Below are 15,888 nucleotides of genomic sequence, written 5' to 3' on the forward strand. Positions count from 1 at the left end.
TACCTAAGGGCTCGTTTTTCCGTGTTTTTAACACAATAATAATGAGATATAACAGACAGTAATGCCAAGGAATGTACAGGGGAAGTTATTAACATTAATAGAATGTAAATAAGAAGAAAGAAAAGTGGATTAAAAAATTACCAACTGTAAGCAGGAATCGAACCTACGACCTTCGAATTACGCGTTCGATGCTCTAACCACTGAGCTATTACAGCGGCACTCCCTCCATCCACTTTTTTGGGTTTATCTGTGAATTTAGAAGTAGGAGCGACAGTCAGCGCCATCTATAAGCCAAACAACGAGTGTGAAAACACTCTTATGCGCATGTTTGGCGTCACGTAGCACGTGAACTTATTATGAGCGGGCAGCTGATTAATTGTCCCTCTTATACAACCTAAACACCCCAAGTCTGCCAGTACGAGACCCTCGTTCAATGAAATAAGGGAAAGAAGTGTATACCTAAGGGCTCGTTTTTCCGTGTTTTTAACACAATAATAATGAGATATAACAGACAGTAATGCTAAGGAATGTACAGGGGAAGTTATTAACATTAATGGAATGTAAATAGGAAGAAAGAAAAGTGGATGAAAAAATTACCAACTGTAAGCAGGAATCGAACCTACGACCTTCGAATTACGCGTTCGATGCTCTAACCACTGAGCTATTACAGCGGCACTCCCTCCATCCACTTTTTTGGGTTTATCTGTGAATTTAGAAGTAGGAGCGACAGTCAGCGCCATCTATAAGCCAAACAACGAGTGTGAAAACACTCTTATGCGCATGTTTGGCGTCACGTAGCACGTGAACTTATTATGAGCGGGCAGCTGATTAATTGTCCCTCTTATACAACCTAAACACACCAAGTCTGCCAGTACGAGACCCTCGTTCAATGAAATAAGGGAAAGAAGTGTATACCTAAGGGCTCGTTTTTCCGTGTTTTTAACACAATAATAATGAGATATAACAGACAGTAATGCCAAGGAATGTACAGGGGAAGTTATTAACATTAATGGAATGTAAATAAGAAGAAAGAAAAGTGGATGAAAAAATTACCAACTGTAAGCAGGAATCGAACCTACGACCTTCGAATTACGCGTTCGATGCTCTAACCACTGAGCTATTACAGCGGCACTCCCTCCATCCACTTTTTTGGGTTTATCTGTGAATTTAGAAGTAGGAGCGACAGTCAGCGCCATCTATAAGCCAAACAACGAGTGTGAAAACACTCTTATGCGCATGTTTGGCGTCACGTAGCACGTGAACTTATTATGAGCGGGCAGCTGATTAATTGTCCCTCTTATACAACCTAAACACACCAAGTCTGCCAGTACGAGACCCTCGTTCAATGAAATAAGGGAAAGAAGTGTATACCTAAGGGCTCGTTTTTCCGTGTTTTTAACGCAATAATAATGAGATATAACAGACAGTAATGCCAAGGAATGTACAGGGGAAGTTATTAACATTAATGGAATGTAAATAAGAAGAAAGAAAAGTGGATGAAAAAATTACCAACTGTAAGCAGGAATCGAACCTACGACCTTCGAATTACGCGTTCGATGCTCTAACCACTGAGCTATTACAGCGGCACTCCCTCCATCCACTTTTTTGGGTTTATCTGTGAATTTAGAAGTAGGAGCAACAGTCAGCGCCATCTATAAGCCAAACAACGAGTGTGAAAACACTCTTATGCGCATGTTTGGCGTCACGTAGCACGTGAACTTATTATGAGCGGGCAGCTGATTAATTGTCCCTCTTATACAACCTAAACACACCAAGTCTGCCAGTACGAGACCCTCGTTCAATGAAATAGGGGAAAGAAGTGTATACATAAGGGCTCGTTTTTCCGTGTTTTTAACACAATAATAATGAGATATAACAGACAGTAATGCCAAGGAATGTACAGGGAAGTTATTAACATTAATGGAATGTAAATAAGAAGAAAGAAAAGTGGATGAAAAAATTACCAACTGTAAGCAGGAATCGAACCTACGACCTTCGAATTACGCGTTCGATGCTCTAACCACTGAGCTATTACAGCGGCACTCCCTCCATCCACTTTTTTGGGTTTATCTGTGAATTTAGAAGTAGGAGCGAATGTCAGCGCCATCTATAAGCCAAACAACGAGTGTGAAAACACTCTTATGCGCATGTTTGGCGTCACGTAGCACGTGAACTTATTATGAGCGGGCAGCTGATTAATTGTCCCTCTTATACAACCTAAACACACCAAGTCTGCCAGTACGAGACCCTCGTTCAATGAAATAAGGGAAAGAAGTGTATACCTAAGGGCTCGTTTTTCCGTGTTTTTAACACAATAATAATGAGATATAACAGACAGTAATGCCAAGGAATGTACAAGGGAAGTTATTAACATTAATGGAATGTAAACAAGAAGAAAGAAAAGTGGATGAAAAAATTACCAACTGTAAGCAGGAATCGAACCTACGACCTTCGAATTACGCGTTCGATGCTCTAACCACTGAGCTATTACAGCGGCACTCCCTCCATCCACTTTTTTGGGTTTATCTGTGAATTTAGAAGTAGGAGCGACAGTCAGCGCCATCTATAAGCCAAACAACGAGTGTGAAAACACTCTTATGCGCATGTTTGGCGTCACGTAGCACGTGAACTTATTATGAGCGGGCAGCTGATTAATTGTCCCTTTTATACAACCTAAACACACCAAGTCTGCCAGTACGAGACCCTCGTTCAATGAAATAAGGGAAAGAAGTGTATACCTAAGGGCTCGTTTTTCCGTGTTTTTAACACAATAATAATGAGATATAACAGACAGTAATGCCAAGGAATGTACAGGGGAAGTTATTAACATTAATGGAATGTAAATAGGAAGAAAGAAAAGTGGATGAAAAAATTACCAACTGTAAGCAGGAATCGAACCTACGACCTTCGAATTACGCGTTCGATGCTCTAACCACTGAGCTATTACAGCGGCACTTCCTCCATCCACTTTTTTGGGTTTATCTGTGAATTTAGAAGTAGGAGCGACCGTCAGCGCCATCTATAAGCCAAACAACGAGTGTGAAAACACTCTTATGCGCATGTTTGGCGTCACGTAGCACGTGAACTTATTATGAGCGGGCAGCTGATTAATTGTCCCTCTTATACAACCTAAACACACCAAGTCTGCCAGTACGAGACCCTCGTTCAATGAAATAAGGGAAAGAAGTGTATACCTAAGGGCTCGTTTTTCCGTGTTTTTAACACAATAATAATGAGATATAACAAACAGTAATGCCAAGGAATGTACAGGGGAAGTCATTAACATTAATGGAATGTAAATAAGAAGAAAGAAAAGTGGATGAAAAAATTACCAACTGTAAGCAGGAATCGAACCTACGACCTTCGAATTACGCGTTCGATGCTCTAACCACTGAGCTATTACAGCGGCACTCCCTCCATCCACTTTTTTGGGTTTATCTGTGAATTTAGAAGTAGGAGCGACAGTCAGCGCCATCTATAAGCCAAACAACGAGTGTGAAAACACTCTTATGCGCATGTTTGGCGTCACGTAGCACGTGAACTTATTATGAGCGGGCAGCTGAATAATTGTCCCTCTTATACAACCTAAACACACCAAGTCTGCCAGTACGAGACCCTCGTTCAATGAAATAGGGGAAAGAAGTGTATACCTAAGGGCTCGTTTTTCCGTGTTTTTAACACAATAATAATGAGATATAACAGACAGTAATGCCAAGGAATGTACAGGGGAAGTTATTAACATTATTGGAATGTAAATAAGAAGAAAGAAAAGTGGATGAAAAAATTACCAACTGTAAGCAGGAATCGAACCTACGACCTTCGAATTACGCGTTCGATGCTCTAACCACTGAGCTATTACAGCGGCACTCCCTCCATCCACTTTTTTGGGTTTATCTGTGAATTTAGAAGTAGGAGCGACAGTCAGCGCCATCTATAAGCCAAACAACGAGTGTGAAAACACTCTTATGCGCATGTTTGGCGTCACGTAGCACGTGAACTTATTATGAGCGGGCAGCTGATTAATTGTCCCTCTTATACAACCTAAACACACCAAGTCTGCCAGTACGAGACCCTCGTTCAATGAAATAAGGGAAAGAAGTGTATACCTAAGGGCTCGTTTTTCCGTGTTTTTAACACAATAATAATGAGATATAACAGACAGTAATGCCAAGGAATGTACAGGGGAAGTTATTAACATTAATGGAATGTAAATAAGAAGAAAGAAAAGTGGATGAAAAAATTACCAACTGTAAGCAGGAATCGAACCTACGACCTTCGAATTACGCGTTCGATGCTCTAACCACTGAGCTATTACAGCGGCACTCCCTCCATCCACTTTTTTGGGTTTATCTGTGAATTTAGAAGTAGGAGCGACAGTCAGCGCCATCTATAAGCCAAACAACGAGTGTGAAAACACTCTTATGCGCATGTTTGGCGTCACGTAGCACGTGAACTTATTATGAGCGGGCAGCTGATTAATTGTCCCTCTTATACAACCTAAACACACCAAGTCTGCCAGTACGAGACCCTCGTTCAATGAAATAAGGGAAAGAAGTGTATACCTAAGGGCTCGTTTTTCCGTGTTTTTAACACAATAATAATGAGATATAACAGACAGTAATGCCAAGGAATGTACAGGGGAAGTTATTAACATTAATGGAATGTAAATAAGAAGAAAGAAAAGTGGATGAAAAAATTACCAACTGTAAGCAGGAATCGAACCTACGACCTTCGAATTACGCGTTCGATGCTCTAACCACTGAGCTATTACAGCGGCACTCCCTCCATCCACTTTTTTGGGTTTATCTGTGAATTTAGAAGTAGGAGCGACAGTCAGCGCCATCTATAAGCCAAACAACGAGTGTGAAAACACTCTTATGCGCATGTTTGGCGTCACGTAGCACGTGAACTTATTATGAGCGGGCAGCTGATTAATTGTCCCTCTTATACAACCTAAACACACCAAGTCTGCGAGTACGAGACCCTCGTTCAATGAAATAAGGGAAAGAAGTGTATACCTAAGGGCTCGTTTTTCCGTGTTTTTAACACAATAATAATGAGATATAACAGACAGTAATGCCAAGGAATGTACAGGGGAAGTTATTAATATTAATGGAATGTAAATAAAAAGAAAGAAAAGTGGATGAAAAAATTACCAACTGTAAGCAGGAATCGAACCTACGACCTTCGAATTACACGTTCGATGCTCTAACCACTGAGCTATTACAGCGGCACTCCCTCCATCCACTTTTTTAGGTTTATCTGTGAATTTAGAAGTAGGAGCAACAGTCAGCGCCATCTATAAGCCAAACAACGAGTGTGAAAACACTCTTATGCGCATGTTTGGCGTCACGTAGCACGTGAACTTATTATGAGCGGGCAGCTGATTAATTGTCCCTCTTATACAACCTAAACACACCAAGTCTGCCAGTACGAGACCCTCGTTCAATGAAATAGGGGAAAGAAGTGTATACCTAAGGGCTCGTTTTTCCGTGTTTTTAACACAATAATAATGAGATATAACAGACAGTAATGCCAAGGAATGTACAGGGAAGTTATTAACATTAATGGAATGTAAATAAGGAGAAAGAAAAGTGGATGAAAAAATCACCAACTGTAAGCAGGAATCGAACCTACGACCTTCGAATTACGCGTTCGATGCTCTAACCACTGAGCTATTACAGCGGCACTCCCTCCATCCACTTTTTTGGGTTTATCTGTGAATTTAGAAGTAGGAGCGACAGTCAGCGCCATCTATAAGCCAAACAACGAGTGTGAAAACACTCTTATGCGCATGTTTGGCGTCACGTAGCACGTGAACTTATTATGAGCGGGCAGCTGATTAATTGTCCCTCTTATACAACCTAAACACACCAAGTCTGCCAGTACGAGACCCTCGTTCAATGAAATAAGGGAAAGAAGTGTATACCTAAGGGCTCGTTTTTCCGCGTTTTTAACACAATAATAATGAGATATAACAGACAGTAATGCCAAGGAATGTACAAGGGAAGTTATTAACATTAATGGAATGTAAACAAGAAGAAAGAAAAGTGGATGAAAAAATTACCAACTGTAAGCAGGAATCGAACCTACGACCTTCGAATTACGCGTTCGATGCTCTAACCACTGAGCTATTACAGCGGCACTTCCTCCATCCACTTTTTTGGGTTTATCTGTGAATTTAGAAGTAGGAGCGACAGTCAGCGCCATCTATAAGCCAAACAACGAGTGTGAAAACACTCTTATGCGCATGTTTGGCGTCACGTAGCACGTGAACTTATTATGAGCGGGCAGCTGATTAATTGTCCCTCTTATACAACCTAAACACACCAAGTCTGCCAGTACGAGACCCTCGTTCAATGAAATAAGGGAAAGAAGTGTATACCTAAGGGCTCGTTTTTCCGTGTTTTTAACACAATAATAATGAGATATAACAGACAGTAATGCCAAGGAATGTACAGGGGAAGTTATTAACATTAATGGAATGTAAATAAAAAGAAAGAAAAGTGGATGAAAAAATTACCAACTGTAAGCAGGAATCGAACATACGACCTTCGAATTACGCGTTCGATGCTCTAACCACTGAGCTATTACAGCGGCACTCCCTCCATCCACTTTTTTGGGTTTATTTGTGAATTTAGAAGTAGGAGCGACAGTCAGCGCCATCTATAAGCCAAACAACGAGTGTGAAAACACTCTTATGCGCATGTTTGGCGTCACGTAGCACGTGAACTTATTATGAGCGGGCAGCTGATTAATTGTCCCTCTTATACAACCTAAACACACCAAGTCTGCCAGTACGAGACCCTCGTTCAATGAAATAAGGGAAAGAAGTGTATACCTAAGGGCTCGTTTTTCCGTGTTTTTAACACAATAATAATGAGATATAACAAACAGTAATGCCAAGGAATGTACAGGGGAAGTTATTAACATTAATGGAATGTAAATAAGAAGAAAGAAAAGTGGATGAAAAAATTACCAACTGTAAGCAGGAATCGAACCTACGACCTTCGAATTACGCGTTCGATGCTCTAACCACTGAGCTATTACAGCGGCACTCCCTCCATCCACTTTTTTGGGTTTATCTGTGAATTTAGAAGTAGGAGCGACAGTCAGCGCCATCTATAAGCCAAACAACGAGTGTGAAAACACTCTTATGCGCATGTTTGGCGTCACGTAGCACGTGAACTTATTATGAGCGGGCAGCTGATTAATTGTCCCTCTTATACAACCTAAACACACCAAGTCTGCCAGTACGAGACCCTCGTTCAATGAAATAGGGGAAAGAAGTGTATACCTAAGGGCTCGTTTTTCCGTGTTTTTAACACAATAATAATGAGATATAACAGACAGTAATGCCAAGGAATGTACAGGGGAAGTTATTAACATTAATGGAATGTAAATAAGAAGAAAGAAAAGTGGATGAAAAAATTACCAACTGTAAGCAGGAATCGAACCTACGACCTTCGAATTACGCGTTCGATGCTCTAACCACTGAGCTATTACAGCGGCACTCCCTCCATCCACTTTTTTGGGTTTATCTGTGAATTATAAGTAGGAGCGACAGTCAGCGCCATCTATAAGCCAAACAACGAGTGTGAAAACACTCTTATGCGCATGTTTGGCGTCACGTAGCACGTGAACTTATTATGAGCGGGCAGCTGATTAATTGTCCCTCTTATACAACCTAAACACACCAAGTCTGCCAGTACGAGACCCTCGTTCAATGAAATAAGGGAAAGAAGTGTATACCTAAGGGCTCGTTTTTCCGTGTTTTTAACACAATAATAATGAGATATAACAGACAGTAATGCCAAGGAATGTACAGGGGAAGTTATTAACATTAATGGAATGTAAATAAAAAGAAAGAAAAGTGGATGAAAAAATTACCAACTGTAAGCAGGAATCGAACCTACGACCTTCGAATTACACGTTCGATGCTCTAACCACTAAGCTATTACAGCGGAACTCCCTCCATCCACTTTTTTGGGTTTATTTGTGAATTTAGAAGTAGGAGCGACAGTCAGCGCCATCTATAAGCCAAACAACGAGTGTGAAAACACTCTTATGCGCATGTTTGGCGTCACGTAGCACGTGAACTTATTATGAGCGGGCAGCTGATTAATTGTCCCTCTTATACAACCTAAACACACCAAGTCTGCCAGTACGAAACCCTCGTTCAATGAAATAGGGGAAAGAAGTGTATACCTAAGGGCTCGTTTTTCCGTGTTTTTAACACAATAATAACGAGATATAACAGACAGTAATGCCAAGGAATGTACAGGGGAAGTTATTAACATTAATGGAATGTAAATAAGAAGAAAGAAAAGTGGATTAAAAATTACCAACTATAAGCAGGAATCGAACCTACGACCTTCGAATTACGCGTTCGATGCTCTAACCACTGAGCTATTACAGCGGCACTCCCTCCATCCACTTTTTTGGGTTTATCTGTGAATTTAGAAGTAGGAGCGACAGTCAGCGCCATCTATAAGCCAAACAACGAGTGTGAAAACACCCTTATGCGCATGTTTGGCGTCACGTAGCACGTGAACTTATTATGAGCGGGCAGCTGATTAATTGTCCCTCTTATACAACCTAAACACCCCAAGTCTGCCAGTACGAGACCCTCGTTCAATGAAATAAGGGAAAGAAGTGTATACCTAAGGGCTCGTTTTTCCGTGTTTTTAACACAATAATAATGAGATATAACAGACAGTAATGCCAAGGAATGTACAGGGGAAGTTATTAACATTAATGGAATGTAAATAAGAAGAAAGAAAAGTGGATGAAAAAATTACCAACTGTAAGCAGGAATCGAACCTACGACCTTCGAATTACGCGTTCGATGCTCTAACCACTGAGCTATTACAGCGGCACTCCCTCCATCCACTTTTTTGGGTTTATCTGTGAATTTAGAAGTAGGAGCGACAGTCAGCGCCATCTATAAGCCAAACAACGAGTGTGAAAACACTCTTATGCGCATGTTTGGCGTCACGTAGCACGTGAACTTATTATGAGCGGGCAGCTGATTAATTGTCCCTCTTATACAACCTAAACACACCAAGTCTGCCAGTACGAGACCCTCGTTCAATGAAATAAGGGAAAGAAGTGTATACCTAAGGGCTCGTTTTTCCGTGTTTTTAACACAATAATAATGAGATATAACAGACAGTAATGCCAAGGAATGTACAGGGGAAGTTATTAACATTAATGGAATGTAAATAAGAAGAAAGAAAAGTGGATACAAAAATTACCAACTGTAAGCAGGAATCGAACCTACGACCTTCGAATTACGCGTTCGATGCTCTAACCACTGAGCTATTACAGCGGCACTCCCTCCATCCACTTTTTTGGGTTTATCTGTGAATTTAGAAGTAGGAGCGACAGTCAGCGCCATCTATAAGCCAAACAACGAGTGTGAAAACACTCTTATGCGCATGTTTGGCGTCACGTAGCACGTGAACTTATTATGAGCGGGCAGCTGATTAATTGTCCCTCTTATACAACCTAAACACACCAAGTCTGCCAGTACGAGACCCTCGTTCAATGAAATAAGGGAAAGAAGTGTATACCTAAGGGCTCGTTTTTCCGTGTTTTTAACACAATAATAATGAGATATAACAGACAGTAATGCCAAGGAATGTACAGGGGAAGTTATTAATATTAATGGAATGTAAATAAAAAGAAAGAAAAGTGGATGAAAAAATTACCAACTGTAAGCAGGAATCGAACCTACGACCTTCGAATTACACGTTCGATGCTCTAACCACTGAGCTATTACAGCGGCACTCCCTCCATCCACTTTTTTGGGTTTATCTGTGAATTTAGAAGTAGGAGCAACAGTCAGCGCCATCTATAAGCCAAACAACGAGTGTGAAAACACTCTTATGCGCATGTTTGGCGTCACGTAGCACGTGAACTTATTATGAGCGGGCAGCTGAATAATTGTCCCTCTTATACAACCTAAACACACCAAGTCTGCCAGTACGAGACCCTCGTTCAATGAAATAGGGGAAAGAAGTGTATACCTAAGGGCTCGTTTTTCCGTGTTTTTAACACAATAATAATGAGATATAACAGACAGTAATGCCAAGGAATGTACAGGGAAGTTATTAACATTAATGGAATGTAAATAAGAAGAAAGAAAAGTGGATGAAAAAATTACCAACTGTAAGCAGGAATCGAACCTACGACCTTCGAATTACGCGTTCGATGCTCTAACCACTGAGCTATTACAGCGGCACTCCCTCCATCCACTTTTTTGGGTTTATCTGTGAATTTAGAAGTAGGAGCGACAGTCAGCGCCATCTATAAGCCAAACAACGAGTGTGAAAACACTCTTATGCGCATGTTTGGCGTCACGTAGCACGTGAACTTATTATGAGCGGGCAGCTGATTAATTGTCCCTCTTATACAACCTAAACACACCAAGTCTGCCAGTACGAGTCCCTCGTTCAATGAAATAAGGGAAAGAAGTGTATACCTAAGGGCTCGTTTTTCCGTGTTTTTAACACAATAATAATGAGATATAACAGACAGTAATGCCAAGGAATGTACAGGGGAAGTTATTAACATTAATGGAATGTAAATAAAAAGAAAGAAAAGTGGATGAAAAAATTACCAACTGTAAGCAGGAATCGAACCTACGACCTTCGAATTACACGTTCGATGCTCTAACCACTGAGCTATTACAGCGGAACTCCCTCCATCCACTTTTTTGGGTTTATTTGTGAATTTAGAAGTAGGAGCGACAGTCAGCGCCATCTATAAGCCAAACAACGAGTGTGAAAACACTCTTATGCGCATGTTTGGCGTCACGTAGCACGTGAACTTATTATGAGCGGGCAGCTGATTAATTGTCCCTCTTATACAACCTAAACACACCAAGTCTGCCAGTACGAAACCCTCGTTCAATGAAATAAGGGAAAGAAGTGTATACCTAAGGGCTCGTTTTTCCGTGTTTTTAACACAATAATAACGAGATATAACAGACAGTAATGCCAAGGGATGTACAGGGGAAGTCATTAACATTAATGGAATGTAAATAAGAAGAAAGAAAAGTGGATTAAAAAATTACCAACTGTAAGCAGGAATCAAACCTACGACCTTCGAATTACGCGTTCGATGCTCTAACCACTGAGCTATTACAGCGGCACTCCCTCCATCCACTTTTTTGGGTTTATCTGTGAATTTAGAAGTAGGAGCGACAGTCAGCGCCATCTATAAGCCAAACAACGAGTGTGAAAACACTCTTATGCGCATGTTTGGCGTCACGTAGCACGTGAACTTATTATGAGCGGGCAGCTGATTAATTGTCCCTCTTATACAACCTAAACACCCCAAGTCTGCCAGTACGAGACCCTCGTTCAATGAAATAAGGGAAAGAAGTGTATACCTAAGGGCTCGTTTTTCCGTGTTTTTAACACAATAATAATGAGATATAACAGACAGTAATGCCAAGGAATGTACAGGGGAAGTTATTAACATTAATGGAATGTAAATAAGAAGAAAGAAAAGTGGATGAAAAAATTACCAACTGTAAGCAGGAATCGAACCTACGACCTTCGAATTACGCGTTCGATGCTCTAACCACTGAGCTATTACAGCGGCACTCCCTCCATCCACTTTTTTGGGTTTATCTGTGAATTTAGAAGTAGGAGCGACAGTCAGCGCCATCTATAAGCCAAACAACGAGTGTGAAAACACTCTTATGCGCATGTTTGGCGTCACGTAGCACGTGAACTTATTATGAGCGGGCAGCTGATTAATTGTCCCTCTTATACAACCTAAACACACCAAGTCTGCCAGTACGAGACCCTCGTTCAATGAAATAAGGGAAAGAAGTGTATACCTAAGGGCTCGTTTTTCCGTGTTTTTAACACAATAATAATGAGATATAACAGACAGTAATGCCAAGGAATGTACAGGGGAAGTTATTAACATTAATGGAATGTAAGTAAGAAGAAAGAAAAGTGGATGAAAAAATTACCAACTGTAAGCAGGAATCGAACCTACGGCCTTCGAATTACGCGTTCGATGCTCTAACCACTGAGCTATTACAGCGGCACTCCCTCCATCCACTTTTTTGGGTTTATCTGTGAATTTAGAAGTAGGAGCAACAGTCAGCGCCATCTATAAGCCAAACAACGAGTGTGAAAACACTCTTATGCGCATGTTTGGCGTCACGTAGTACGTGAACTTATTATGAGCGGGCAGCTGATTAATTGTCCCTCTTATACAACCTAAACACACCAAGTCTGCCAGTACGAGACCCTCTTTCAATGAAATAAGGGAAAGAAGTGTATACCTAAGGGCTCGTTTTTCCGTGTTTTTAACACAATAATAATGAGATATAACAGACAGTAATGCCAAGGAATGTACAAGGGAAGTTATTAACATTAATGGAATGTAAACAAGAAGAAAGAAAAGTGGATGAAAAAATTACCAACTGTAAGCAGGAATCGAACCTACGACCTTCGAATTACGCGTTCGATGCTCTAACCACTGAGCTATTACAGCGGCACTCCCTCCATCCACTTTTTTGGGTTTATCTGTGAATTTAGAAGTAGGAGCGACAGTCAGCGCCATCTATAAGCCAAACAACGAGTGTGAAAACACTCTTATGCGCATGTTTGGCGTCACGTAGCACGTGAACTTATTATGAGCGGGCAGCTGATTAATTGTCCCTCTTATACAACCTAAACACACCAAGTCTGCCAGTACGAGACCCTCGTTCAATGAAATAAGGGAAAGAAGTGTATACCTAAGGGCTCGTTTTTCCGTGTTTTTAACACAATAATAATGAGATATAACAGACAGTAATGCCAAGGAATGTACAGGGGAAGTTATTAATATTAATGGAATGTAAATAAAAAGAAAGAAAAGTGGATGAAAAAATTACCAACTGTAAGCAGGAATCAAACCTACGACCTTCGAATTACACGTTCGATGCTCTAACCACTGAGCTATTACAGCGGCACTCCCTCCATCCACTTTTTTGGGTTTATCTGTGAATTTAGAAGTAGGAGCAACAGTCAGCGCCATCTATAAGCCAAACAACGAGTGTGAAAACACTCTTATGCGCATGTTTGGCGTCACGTAGCACGTGAACTTATTATGAGCGGGCAGCTGAATAATTGTCCCTCTTATACAACCTAAACACACCAAGTCTGCCAGTACGAGACCCTCGTTCAATGAAATAGGGGAAAGAAGTGTATACCTAAGGGCTCGTTTTTCCGTGTTTTTAACACAATAATAATGAGATATAACAGACAGTAATGCCAAGGAATATACAGGGAAGTTATTAACATTATTGGAATGTAAATAGGAAGAAAGAAAAGTGGATGAAAAAATTACCAACTGTAAGCAGGAATCGAACCTACGACCTTCGAATTACGCGTTCGATGCTCTAACCACTGAGCTATTACAGCGGCACTCCCTCCATCCACTTTTTTGGGTTTATCTGTGAATTTAGAAGTAGGAGCGACAGTCAGCGCCATCTATAAGCCAAACAACGAGTGTGAAAACACTCTTATGCGCATGTTTGGCGTCACGTAGTACGTGAACTTATTATGAGCGGGCAGCTGATTAATTGTCCCTCTTATACAACCTAAACACACCAAGTCTGCCAGTACGAGACCCTCGTTCAATGAAATAAGGGAAAGAAGTGTATACCTAAGGGCTCGTTTTTCCGTGTTTTTAACACAATAATAATGAGATATAACAGACAGTAATGCCAAGGAATGTACAAGGGAAGTTATTAACATTAATGGAATGTAAACAAGAAGAAAGAAAAGTGGATGAAAAAATTACCAACTGTAAGCAGGAATCGAACCTACGACCTTCGAATTACGCGTTCGATGCTCTAACCACTGAGCTATTACAGCGGCACTCCCTCCATCCACTTTTTTGGGTTTATCTGTGAATTTCGAAGTAGGAGCGACAGTCAGCGCCATCTATAAGCCAAACAACGAGTGTGAAAACACTCTTATGCGCATGTTTGGCGTCACGTAGCACGTGAACTTATTATGAGCGGGCAGCTGATTAATTGTCCCTCTTATACAACCTAAACACACCAAGTCTGCCAGTACGAGACCCTCGTTCAATGAAATAAGGGAAAGAAGTGTATACCTAAGGGCTCGTTTTTCCGTGTTTTTAACACAATAATAATGAGATATAACAGACAGTAATGCCAAGGAATGTACAGGGGAAGTTATTAACATTAATGGAATGTAAAAAGAAGAAAGAAAAGTGGATGAAAAAATTACCAACTGTAAGCAGGAATCGAACCTACGACCTTCGAATTACGCGTTCGATGCTCTAACCACTGAGCTATTACAGCGGCACTTCCTCCATCCACTTTTTTGGGTTTATCTGTGAATTTAAAAGTAGGAGCGACCGTCAGCGCCATCTATAAGCCAAACAACGAGTGTGAAAACACTCTTATGCGCATGTTTGGCGTCACGTAGCACGTGAACTTATTATGAGCGGGCAGCTGATTAATTGTCCCTCTTATACAACCTAAACACACCAAGTCTGCCAGTACGAGACCCTCGTTCAATGAAATAAGGGAAAGAAGTGTATACCTAAGGGCTCGTTTTTCCGTGTTTTTAACACAATAATAATGAGATATAACAAACAGTAATGCCAAGGAATGTACAGGGGAAGTTATTAACATTAATGGAATGTAAATAAGAAGAAAGAAAAGTGGATGAAAAAATTACCAACTGTAAGCAGGAATCGAACCTACGACCTTCGAATTACGCGTTCGATGCTCTAACCACTGAGCTATTACAGCGGCACTCTCCATCCACTTTTTTGGGTTTATCTGTGAATTTAGAAGTAGGAGCGACAGTCAGCGCCATCTATAAGCCAAACAACGAGTGTGAAAACACTCTTATGCGCATGTTTGGCGTCACGTAGCACGTGAACTTATTATGAGCGGGCAGCTGATTAATTGTCCCTCTTATACAACCTAAACACACCAAGTCTGCCAGTACGAGACCCTCGTTCAATGAAATAAGGGAAAGAAGTGTATACCTAAGGGCTCGTTTTTCCGTGTTTTTAACACAATAATAATGAGATATAACAGACAGTAATGCCAAGGAATGTACAGGGGAAGTTATTAACATTAATGGAATGTAAATAAGAAGAAAGAAAAGTGGATGAAAAAATTACCAACTGTAAGCAGGAATCGAACCTACGACCTTCGAATTACGCGTTCGATGCTCTAACCACTGAGCTATTACAGCGGCACTCCCTCCATCCACTTTTTTGGGTTTATCTGTGAATTTAGAAGTAGGAGCGACAGTCAGCGCCATCTATAAGCCAAACAACGAGTGTGAAAACACTCTTATGCGCATGTTTGGCGTCACGTAGCACGTGAACTTATTATGAGCGGGCAGCTGAATAATTGTCCCTCTTATACAACCTAAACACACCAAGTCTGCCAGTACGAGACCCTCGTTCAATGAAATAAGGGAAAGAAGTGTATACCTAAGGGCTCGTTTTTCCGTGTTTTTAACACAATAATAATGAGATATAACAGACAGTAATGCCAAGGAATGTACAGGGGAAGTTATTAACATTAATGGAATGTAAATAAGAAGAAAGAAAAGTGGATGAAAAAATTACCAACTGTAAGCAGGAATCGAACCTACGACCTTCGAATTACGCGTTCGATGCTCTAACCACTGAGCTATTACAGTGGCACTCCCTCCATCCACCTTTTTGGGTTCTAAATTCACAGATAAACCCAAAAAGGTGGATGGAGGGAGTGCCGCTGTAATAGCTCAGTGGTTAGAGCATCGAACGCGTAATTCGAAGGTCGTAGGTTCGATTCCTGCTTACAGATGGTAATTTTTTCATCCACCTTTCTTTCTTCTT

The 15,888-nt window shown here is 40.8% G+C and overlaps 31 non-coding genes across 31 annotated transcripts; all 31 read right to left on the bottom strand.

The window, feature by feature from the left end:
• Positions 1-142: 142 nt before the first annotated feature.
• Positions 143-215, bottom strand: TRNAT-CGU (transfer RNA threonine (anticodon CGU)). The gene has a single exon. It is a non-coding gene; the product is annotated as a tRNA-Thr (tRNA).
• A 383-nt stretch (positions 216-598) lies between these two features.
• On the bottom strand, positions 599-671 carry TRNAT-CGU (transfer RNA threonine (anticodon CGU)). The gene has a single exon. It is a non-coding gene; the product is annotated as a tRNA-Thr (tRNA).
• Positions 672-1,054: 383 nt separating this feature from the next.
• Positions 1,055-1,127, bottom strand: TRNAT-CGU (transfer RNA threonine (anticodon CGU)). The gene has a single exon. It is a non-coding gene; the product is annotated as a tRNA-Thr (tRNA).
• A 383-nt stretch (positions 1,128-1,510) lies between these two features.
• On the bottom strand, positions 1,511-1,583 carry TRNAT-CGU (transfer RNA threonine (anticodon CGU)). The gene has a single exon. It is a non-coding gene; the product is annotated as a tRNA-Thr (tRNA).
• Positions 1,584-1,965: 382 nt separating this feature from the next.
• TRNAT-CGU (transfer RNA threonine (anticodon CGU)) lies at positions 1,966-2,038 on the bottom strand. The gene has a single exon. It is a non-coding gene; the product is annotated as a tRNA-Thr (tRNA).
• A 383-nt stretch (positions 2,039-2,421) lies between these two features.
• Positions 2,422-2,494, bottom strand: TRNAT-CGU (transfer RNA threonine (anticodon CGU)). The gene has a single exon. It is a non-coding gene; the product is annotated as a tRNA-Thr (tRNA).
• Positions 2,495-2,877: 383 nt separating this feature from the next.
• TRNAT-CGU (transfer RNA threonine (anticodon CGU)) lies at positions 2,878-2,950 on the bottom strand. The gene has a single exon. It is a non-coding gene; the product is annotated as a tRNA-Thr (tRNA).
• A 383-nt stretch (positions 2,951-3,333) lies between these two features.
• On the bottom strand, positions 3,334-3,406 carry TRNAT-CGU (transfer RNA threonine (anticodon CGU)). Its single transcript has one exon. It is a non-coding gene; the product is annotated as a tRNA-Thr (tRNA).
• Positions 3,407-3,789: 383 nt separating this feature from the next.
• Positions 3,790-3,862, bottom strand: TRNAT-CGU (transfer RNA threonine (anticodon CGU)). Its single transcript has one exon. It is a non-coding gene; the product is annotated as a tRNA-Thr (tRNA).
• A 383-nt stretch (positions 3,863-4,245) lies between these two features.
• On the bottom strand, positions 4,246-4,318 carry TRNAT-CGU (transfer RNA threonine (anticodon CGU)). Its single transcript has one exon. It is a non-coding gene; the product is annotated as a tRNA-Thr (tRNA).
• A 383-nt stretch (positions 4,319-4,701) lies between these two features.
• TRNAT-CGU (transfer RNA threonine (anticodon CGU)) lies at positions 4,702-4,774 on the bottom strand. The gene has a single exon. It is a non-coding gene; the product is annotated as a tRNA-Thr (tRNA).
• Positions 4,775-5,157: 383 nt separating this feature from the next.
• Positions 5,158-5,230, bottom strand: TRNAT-UGU (transfer RNA threonine (anticodon UGU)). Its single transcript has one exon. It is a non-coding gene; the product is annotated as a tRNA-Thr (tRNA).
• Positions 5,231-5,612: 382 nt separating this feature from the next.
• TRNAT-CGU (transfer RNA threonine (anticodon CGU)) lies at positions 5,613-5,685 on the bottom strand. Its single transcript has one exon. It is a non-coding gene; the product is annotated as a tRNA-Thr (tRNA).
• Positions 5,686-6,068: 383 nt separating this feature from the next.
• On the bottom strand, positions 6,069-6,141 carry TRNAT-CGU (transfer RNA threonine (anticodon CGU)). Its single transcript has one exon. It is a non-coding gene; the product is annotated as a tRNA-Thr (tRNA).
• Positions 6,142-6,980: 839 nt separating this feature from the next.
• Positions 6,981-7,053, bottom strand: TRNAT-CGU (transfer RNA threonine (anticodon CGU)). The gene has a single exon. It is a non-coding gene; the product is annotated as a tRNA-Thr (tRNA).
• Positions 7,054-7,436: 383 nt separating this feature from the next.
• On the bottom strand, positions 7,437-7,509 carry TRNAT-CGU (transfer RNA threonine (anticodon CGU)). The gene has a single exon. It is a non-coding gene; the product is annotated as a tRNA-Thr (tRNA).
• A 382-nt stretch (positions 7,510-7,891) lies between these two features.
• TRNAT-UGU (transfer RNA threonine (anticodon UGU)) lies at positions 7,892-7,964 on the bottom strand. Its single transcript has one exon. It is a non-coding gene; the product is annotated as a tRNA-Thr (tRNA).
• An 838-nt stretch (positions 7,965-8,802) lies between these two features.
• Positions 8,803-8,875, bottom strand: TRNAT-CGU (transfer RNA threonine (anticodon CGU)). The gene has a single exon. It is a non-coding gene; the product is annotated as a tRNA-Thr (tRNA).
• A 383-nt stretch (positions 8,876-9,258) lies between these two features.
• Positions 9,259-9,331, bottom strand: TRNAT-CGU (transfer RNA threonine (anticodon CGU)). The gene has a single exon. It is a non-coding gene; the product is annotated as a tRNA-Thr (tRNA).
• A 383-nt stretch (positions 9,332-9,714) lies between these two features.
• Positions 9,715-9,787, bottom strand: TRNAT-UGU (transfer RNA threonine (anticodon UGU)). The gene has a single exon. It is a non-coding gene; the product is annotated as a tRNA-Thr (tRNA).
• Positions 9,788-10,169: 382 nt separating this feature from the next.
• On the bottom strand, positions 10,170-10,242 carry TRNAT-CGU (transfer RNA threonine (anticodon CGU)). Its single transcript has one exon. It is a non-coding gene; the product is annotated as a tRNA-Thr (tRNA).
• A 383-nt stretch (positions 10,243-10,625) lies between these two features.
• Positions 10,626-10,698, bottom strand: TRNAT-UGU (transfer RNA threonine (anticodon UGU)). The gene has a single exon. It is a non-coding gene; the product is annotated as a tRNA-Thr (tRNA).
• Positions 10,699-11,537: 839 nt separating this feature from the next.
• Positions 11,538-11,610, bottom strand: TRNAT-CGU (transfer RNA threonine (anticodon CGU)). Its single transcript has one exon. It is a non-coding gene; the product is annotated as a tRNA-Thr (tRNA).
• A 383-nt stretch (positions 11,611-11,993) lies between these two features.
• TRNAT-CGU (transfer RNA threonine (anticodon CGU)) lies at positions 11,994-12,066 on the bottom strand. The gene has a single exon. It is a non-coding gene; the product is annotated as a tRNA-Thr (tRNA).
• A 383-nt stretch (positions 12,067-12,449) lies between these two features.
• On the bottom strand, positions 12,450-12,522 carry TRNAT-CGU (transfer RNA threonine (anticodon CGU)). The gene has a single exon. It is a non-coding gene; the product is annotated as a tRNA-Thr (tRNA).
• A 383-nt stretch (positions 12,523-12,905) lies between these two features.
• Positions 12,906-12,978, bottom strand: TRNAT-UGU (transfer RNA threonine (anticodon UGU)). Its single transcript has one exon. It is a non-coding gene; the product is annotated as a tRNA-Thr (tRNA).
• Positions 12,979-13,360: 382 nt separating this feature from the next.
• Positions 13,361-13,433, bottom strand: TRNAT-CGU (transfer RNA threonine (anticodon CGU)). Its single transcript has one exon. It is a non-coding gene; the product is annotated as a tRNA-Thr (tRNA).
• Positions 13,434-13,816: 383 nt separating this feature from the next.
• Positions 13,817-13,889, bottom strand: TRNAT-CGU (transfer RNA threonine (anticodon CGU)). Its single transcript has one exon. It is a non-coding gene; the product is annotated as a tRNA-Thr (tRNA).
• A 382-nt stretch (positions 13,890-14,271) lies between these two features.
• On the bottom strand, positions 14,272-14,344 carry TRNAT-CGU (transfer RNA threonine (anticodon CGU)). The gene has a single exon. It is a non-coding gene; the product is annotated as a tRNA-Thr (tRNA).
• A 383-nt stretch (positions 14,345-14,727) lies between these two features.
• On the bottom strand, positions 14,728-14,800 carry TRNAT-CGU (transfer RNA threonine (anticodon CGU)). Its single transcript has one exon. It is a non-coding gene; the product is annotated as a tRNA-Thr (tRNA).
• A 381-nt stretch (positions 14,801-15,181) lies between these two features.
• Positions 15,182-15,254, bottom strand: TRNAT-CGU (transfer RNA threonine (anticodon CGU)). The gene has a single exon. It is a non-coding gene; the product is annotated as a tRNA-Thr (tRNA).
• Between the last annotated feature and the right edge of the window lie 634 nt (positions 15,255-15,888).

This window comes from Rhipicephalus microplus, chromosome 3 (genome assembly GCF_043290135.1).
Source record: "Rhipicephalus microplus isolate Deutch F79 chromosome 3, USDA_Rmic, whole genome shotgun sequence".
Classification (NCBI taxonomy): Eukaryota; Metazoa; Arthropoda; class Arachnida; order Ixodida; family Ixodidae; genus Rhipicephalus; species Rhipicephalus microplus.